This window comes from Leptonychotes weddellii, chromosome 2, assembly GCF_054177405.1.
Source record: "Leptonychotes weddellii isolate Sample4059 chromosome 2, ASM5417740v2, whole genome shotgun sequence".
Taxonomy (NCBI): Eukaryota; Metazoa; Chordata; class Mammalia; order Carnivora; family Phocidae; genus Leptonychotes; species Leptonychotes weddellii.
Window position 1 is genome coordinate 71,526,339 of NC_138370.1, and position 7,178 is coordinate 71,533,516.

The following is a 7,178-nucleotide window of genomic DNA, read 5'->3' on the forward strand; positions in this document are numbered from 1 at the left end:
TCTCACTCAAGATACATGTCTACAGTGGATTGGCTAGGGTGCTAATCAAAATCTTTGCAATTGGAGACCAAGATGAAGGAGTTTCTACCATCTGCAGCAAAGGCAGTCAGTGGCAGTGGCAAAGAAACCTTGCAAATTGTGCACTAGCTATTAAAGCATCTACTCAAAGGTGACACCCATAACTTCTAACATTTCTTTTCTTTTTTTTTTTTTTTAAGATTTTATTTATTTTGACAGAGAGAGACACAGCGAAAGAGGGAACACAAGTGGGGGAAGTGGGAGAGGGAGAAGCAGGCTTCCCTCTGAGAAGGGAGCCTGATGTGGGGCTCAATCCCAGGACCCTGGGATCATGACCTGAGCCAAAGGCAGACGCTTAACGACTGAGCCACCCAGGCGCCCCAACTTCTAATATTTCATTGGCCCGAGCAAGTTCATGGCTATGTCATCCTAATAAATGCAGTCCTACTGTGTGCACAGAAAGGGTGATGGCACTGATGACTACAACTAGCCCTGGTTCTATGTGTTCAAAGAGGCAAATGTGGGGTTTGGATGTTCATGAGTTGTCTCCACAACTTTTAAAGGCAGGTCATATTCTTGCAGCTTCTTATAAACACAGTATTCCATTTGTTTAAGTATTTTGCTAATGAGCGCAAGATGAAATTTTTATTACAGTTTTGCTCTGCTTCACCTCACTTTGTCAAATAAAACTTTTTTTCTAAGTCTAGTCTTTACTGAGAGTTCTAGAGGGGAGGGGTGGGTGGATGGGTTAGCCTGGTGATGGGTATTAAAGAGGGCACGTACTGAATGGAGCACTGGGTGTTATACACAAACAATGAATCATGGAACACTACATCAAAAACTAATGATGTAATGTATGGCGACTAACATAACATAATAAAATTTAAAAAAATAAAAAGTATAATATGGGAATTGAGATAAGTGATTAAGAATGGACTTACTCCTGGGGTGCGTGGATGGCTCAGTGGGTTAAGCATCTGATTCTTGATTTTGGCTCAGGTCATGATCTCAGGGTTGTGAGATCAAGCCCTGTGTCCATGGAATCTGTTTAAGATTATCTCTCTCTCCCTCTACCCATCACCTCTGCTCACCCCAGCTTGTGAACTCTCTCTTAAAAAAAAAAAAAAAAAAAAGCGGATTTACTCCTTCTTAAAAATGTCAACAACAATTCTTACTATGTTCATAGGGAGATGTTGGGCCAACCTGAACTATAAAACTCAACATTATTTTTATTATTTCATTTTTAGAAGTATTTTTGTACATTTTAGAATCCAGGGCAACATTGGTTTCTATTTGTTAAATATAAAGACAAATGTTTGAGAGCTTATTGTTTTGAGTCTTTAAGCTAAATAAAGATCAGACAAAGAGCCACTGTACAGTCCTCCTAGAAGGATGCACAGATTTGTCTCACACTGATTGGAAAGCAGACTGTCTTTTAAGAAAAGCTTTATGATTGCTGCAGAGCAGGGAGAACATTTGTCTTGTGTATGTATTCATGCAACTGAAATTGAACTCATTCAGATTGTAAGACTGGTGATATGTTTGCAATACATTTTGAACATTGCCCTCCAAAGATAAAAGGGTGAATGGCCCAGTCACTTTTTAGACCTATAATTTTGGGCTCCATGCCCTGAAATGGTTCTCTGATTCACTTATTTCTCGAGGCTCTGTTTCTGACATGTGTTTCATTTGCTTTCTAAGTGCATTAATTAGTGGCATCTGAATCTCTTTCTTAGCACTAATATAAAAAATAATCCTAATACTTACCATTATGGTTTATGGCTGTTAACATACAGCAAAAAAAAATTGTAAGGTTTTCTGCAGGCCCACAAGGCAGCGGATGAACAGATGAATGGCCTTTGAACAAAATCAAAAGATCTGCATTTACCAAGCCTCTTTTCATGCAATTATCCATTTCACAATTATAGTTGATTATTTAAATTTCTAGATTCTAAATACATGTTTCACTTTTACTCAAGTATTTTGACATACTGCATTCTTGCTCTTCTTTTATTGTTTCCTTTGTTTTGTGAATAATTTACATATGCATTTGTTTTTCTGTTTTTTTTTTTTTTAAATTATGTTATGTTAATCACCCAAATAGTTACTGAGTGTCTATCTTACTCTGTGGCAGGCTGCTGAGCTTTAGCTGACGTGGGTTCCCCCCTCTTGAAGCTTGCTGTCTGGTAAGGGAGACAACCATTAATCAAATAATTGCACAGTTTAAAGTTGCTACCTTCCTAAGTTCTGTGAGCTAGAGGAATGTGGGGTGATTAGAGCATGTAACAGGGAGATCTCATCTTGTTGGGGTAGAGTGGCATGGTTAGGGAAATGTTCTCTGAAAAAAAGCAGAGTGGTTAGAGATCTGAAAGCAAGATGAACCAGGAGCAGGTGGGTATAAGTTGTGTCCCGGCAAGGGGCACAGCTTGTGCAAAGATGCTGGAATGGTGGGAAGCAGAGCTAGTCCTGAGAAGGGCAGCACCAAGAGCAGTAAGGGAAGCAGGGGCCTCCTGCTGAAGAGGATGGAGAGGCCAGTTACAGTCATGTGCAGGTCTCCAGTGGTTTTTCATTATCCTGTGAACTAGGAGGCCTTTGAAAGATTTTAAGCTGAAGAATAATAGGTGATTTGAGTTTTGAAGAGGATCATTCCAATTGCTCTTCAAAGAAGGTTTGGAGCTGGGCAATATCCATGCGGAGGTCAGGTGGGAGGATCTTGTTACTCCTGGGCCCCAGATGACTCTAGCTTGCATCAGGATGGTGATGGTGATAAGAGGGACAAGTGGATATATCCTAATGATAATCAGAAAATAAAAGGAACTTGGTGATGAATTGAAAATAGAAATGAGATATCTATAACACAATTTTCTGAGGTCTGTTCTCAGTGTAGCCTGACTCAGGATTCAGTGTCTGGCTGTTGAAACAAAAGTAGATTAAAACAAAACATCATTTATTTAAAATGTTCTCATACATTAAAAATGGATGAATAACATGTATGCTTATTAGTTCTATCCAGCTTAATCAATGCATTAATATCAATATTTTGCAAAGAAATGGAGAACTGGCCATTGTAGATGGCACTAGCAAATTCTGTCTCCCTTGTGGAGGAACAGTCCACCTCGGACTAGTGTCTTGCTTTATTTGGCATGGCCTTTCCCCTTAGGCTGAGACTGTGCAATTGACAGCAAATGTGACCTTCATACAGGCTTGTTAAAACATCTATTTAAGACAAACTGTATTCTGTTCAGAGAAGGACAGTGCCATTTTACTCAAGTTTGGATTAGATAATAGTAAATCATGATGTAATAATGTTGAAAGCTACATCATCAACTGGGACTCATAAAAGAGAAATTACTTCTCATAGACTATACACATGTGCACAAGCAGCTACATGTGGCCGATTTGCCTAACACCATTTCAAATCTTTTTCTTTCAAGTTTTTGATGGTAGATAAACATTTTTTGTTTATATAAGATTTATCATTCTTCTGACTGATATCCAAGGACTTCCCTAAGTCAGAGAACTAGTTTTCCAGAAAAATCTATTCATTCTGATACAAAAATCTTTCAACTGAGAAGTTGGATGAAGGCCTCTTCCTCTTTCCTCCCCTCCCCCTTCCCACCCCTCATCCCCTCCCCTCCTCCACTCCCCTCTCTCTCCCCTTTGTCTTCCCCCTCCCCTTCCCTCTCCCCTTTCCCTTCCTTTCCTTTCTGTTTTAAAGAGTGACCACTTTTCTTGGTAATGACTCCTTTGGTAATGACTCTTTCATACCCACATAATTTTATCCATCAGAATATCTATTGACTTTTTTCAAACTATATCCAGAATCCAGACAGTTCTCACCACCTTCACCATTACAGTTCTCATCTAAATCAACATCATCTCCATCCTATGTTATTGCAAAGACCGTCTGACTAGTCTTCTGGCTTTTAAGCTTGTCCCAGGGTTATATTCTTCCCACAGTAGTCAGTGACCCCTGAAAAATGTCACCTGTATCATAACACTCCTATAAGTAAATGGTTTTTTGGCTGCCCATCTCAGAATAAGGGCTATGTTCCTATCATAATCCTTAAGATGCTGCATTATTACTGCACTTGAGCTCACTCTCTGACCTCATCTCCTCCTCTCATCCTCTCTAGGAACACCCTGTCCTCCTTGCTGTCTCTCAGACATTCCAAGCATCCTCTTACATTAAGACCTCTTTGTTACTATTTTTAATGCCTGAATGTTCTGCCTCTAGATATTGTGATTTTTTCCTTCACTTTCTTCAGGGATGTACTCAATCATTGTCTGATCAGAAAGTCCTTTTCTGACCACCTTATCTAAAATAGCACCTTTCATATCATTCTCAATTACTTTTTCCTGCCATAATTTTCCTCGTTGTACATATCAATCTCCTAGTATATATGGGTGTTTATCTACCTCTTCAGTTCTTTTTTCCACTAGAATGTAAGCCCTATAATAGTTGGGACTTTGACTTTTGTTCAGCCTAGCATCCCCAGCATTTAGAATAGTACCTCATATCTAGCAGGTGCTCGATTACTTTTGGTTTAAGGGATAAATATTGCTATAGTTCACATTTTCTAGAAGCTGGAAAAGGCAAAAAACTGATTGTTCCCTAGAGACTCCAGAAGGAATGCATCTCTGTCCACACTCTGATTTTAGGATGTCTGACCTCCAGATCCATAGGAAAATACATTTGTGTTGCTTTAAGACACTAAATTTGTGGTAGTTTGTTTCAGCAGCAATAAAAGCTAATAAGCTTCTGGAGCTCTCTAAGATGCAGCCTCATAATCCTTTTTAACTCAGTGTATGGATTCGAATTGGCATGCATGGTAGTCATTAGTATTGTTCACTAAATATTTCTGGTTTTTCTTTTGGGTATGTGGCAAAATTAAGTGTTACTGCCTGCTTGAAGTTAGGTCTGACCATGTGGCTTTCTTAGAAAGATGACTAGTTAGTGGAAGTAGCATATGTAACTTCCAGGTAACGTTTATAAGCCTTTGCAGATTCTGCCATCCTGCCATTTTTCTTGTTATTGAAGTGTTGAATTTTTTTAAAGATTTATTTATTTATTTATTTATTTAAGGGGTGAGGGAGCGGCAGCGGGAGAGGGAGAGAAAATCCCAAGCAGACTCAGCACTGAGCATGGACCCCAAGAGGGCTCGATCGCCCGACCCTGAGATCATGACCCTGAGATGACAACCTGACCTGAAACCAAGAGTCTGATCCCCAACTAACTGTGCCACCTAGGTGCCCTATGAGTGTAGAATCTTGATGAGATATACTCTCTGTGAGCCTGGTCTCCTGAGAAAACAATGAGCACATTCCCTCAGACAGCACCAATGGACTTGTAGTGTGACTGAGAGATCATTTTGTGTAAGCTGCTGAGATTTGGGGCTACTTTGTCAAAATAGCAAAATCTAGCCCAAACGTTCTCAAACATTTTGATCTTAGGATCTTTTTTACAATCTTAAAATTTCTTGACATCCCAAAGAGTTCTTGTTTATGTGGGGTTATCTATCAATTTTTATCGTGCTAGGAATTAAAATAGACATTCTTAAATAATTCACTTAAAAATAAATCCATTTTATGTCCACATAAAATAGTATATTTTATTTATTTTTTTAAAGATTTTATTTATTTGACAGAGAGAGACAGCGAGAGAGGGAACACAAGCAGGGGGAGTGGGAGAGGGAGAAGCAGGCTTCCCACGGAGCAGGGAACCTGATGTGGGGCTCGATCCCAGGACCCTGGGATCACGACCTGAGCCAAAGGCAGACACTTAATGACTGGGCCATCCAGCCCCACATAAAATATTTTAATGAAAAAACTATATTTTCCAGAGCAAAAATAATTTTATGAGAAGAGTGGTCCTTTTATACATATTTGTAAATATTTTTAATGTTTGGCTTTATATGATCCAGCTGGATTCCCATTATCTGCTTTCACAGCATTCAAACTGTTGCCATTTGTTATGGTTGAAGTATATGGAAAAGATCCAGCCTCACGTAATTATATTATATAGTTGTAAAGGGAGAAGTATTTTAATACCCTTTTCAGATAATTGTGGATATTATTCTTTGATACTACACTAGAACTCTGTAAGTAGTAGTTTTTTTAAGGTGAATTGCAATGTGGAGCTGAAATCATATTAATGAACTTCTCATACTGATACATAAGACCCATTGGTCTGTCTTTTTATTATTCAAGTATAATTAACATACAGTATTATATTAGTTTCAGGAGTACAATATAACAATTCAAAAATTCTATGCATTTCTCAGTGTTCAACCATAAGATTCATAGAAGAAAACATAAGCAGTAATTTCTTTGACAGAAGCCATAGAAACACTTTTCTAGACATGCCTCTCCTGCAAGGAAAACAAAAGCAAATTTAAGCTATTGGGACTAAATCAAAGTAAAAAGCTTCTGCATAGCTAAGGAAACTATCAGCAAAACAACAAGGCAACTTACTGAATGGGAAAAGATATTTACAAATGACATATCTGATAATGGATTAATATCCAAAATATATAAAGAACTTACTCAATTCAAAACCAAAAAAACAAATAATCTAACTAAAAAGGGGCAAAGGACCTGACTAGACATCCCCCCCGCAAAAAAAAAACAAAAAAAAACATACAGATGACCAACACACATGAAGAGATATTCACTGTCACTAATTACCAGAGAAATGTAAATCAAAACCATAATGAGATATCACTTTACACCTGTCAGAATGGCTAAAACCATTAGTCTATCTTGCACGTTATTTTTTTATTATATTAGTCCATGTACAGTACATCATTAGTTTTTGATGTAGTGTTCCATGATTCACTGTTCGTGTATAACACCCAATGCTCCATGCAGTACGTGCCCTCCTTAAGACCCATCACCGGTGGACATATGCATGACTTGGAAAGGCATCCATTTGTTCATTTGAAAAACCTTGACTCACTGAGTTTTGCAGATCTTCTAAATGTTAACACATTTCATTATACACTATCAAAATCCAAGATTCGGGGTGCCTGGGTGGCTCAGTCGTTAAGCGTCTGCCTTCGGCTCAGGTCATGATCCCAGAGTCCTGGGATCGAGCCCCGCATCGGGCTCCCCGCTCAGCGGGAAGCCTGCTTCTCCCTCTCTCACTCCCCCTGCTTGTG

At 38.7% G+C, this 7,178-nt stretch overlaps 1 protein-coding gene across 1 annotated transcript in view; it reads left to right on the top strand.

Annotated features, from left to right (window-relative positions):
- INPP4B (inositol polyphosphate-4-phosphatase type II B) overlaps nucleotides 1-7,178 on the top strand; it is a 631,805-nt gene that overhangs the window by 234,231 nt on the left and 390,396 nt on the right. Inside the window, exon 3 of the mRNA XM_081813115.1 lies at nucleotides 2,153-2,204. The gene's annotated coding sequence lies outside the window, so the exon portion shown is untranslated. The remainder of the gene's footprint in view (nucleotides 1-2,152; nucleotides 2,205-7,178) is intronic.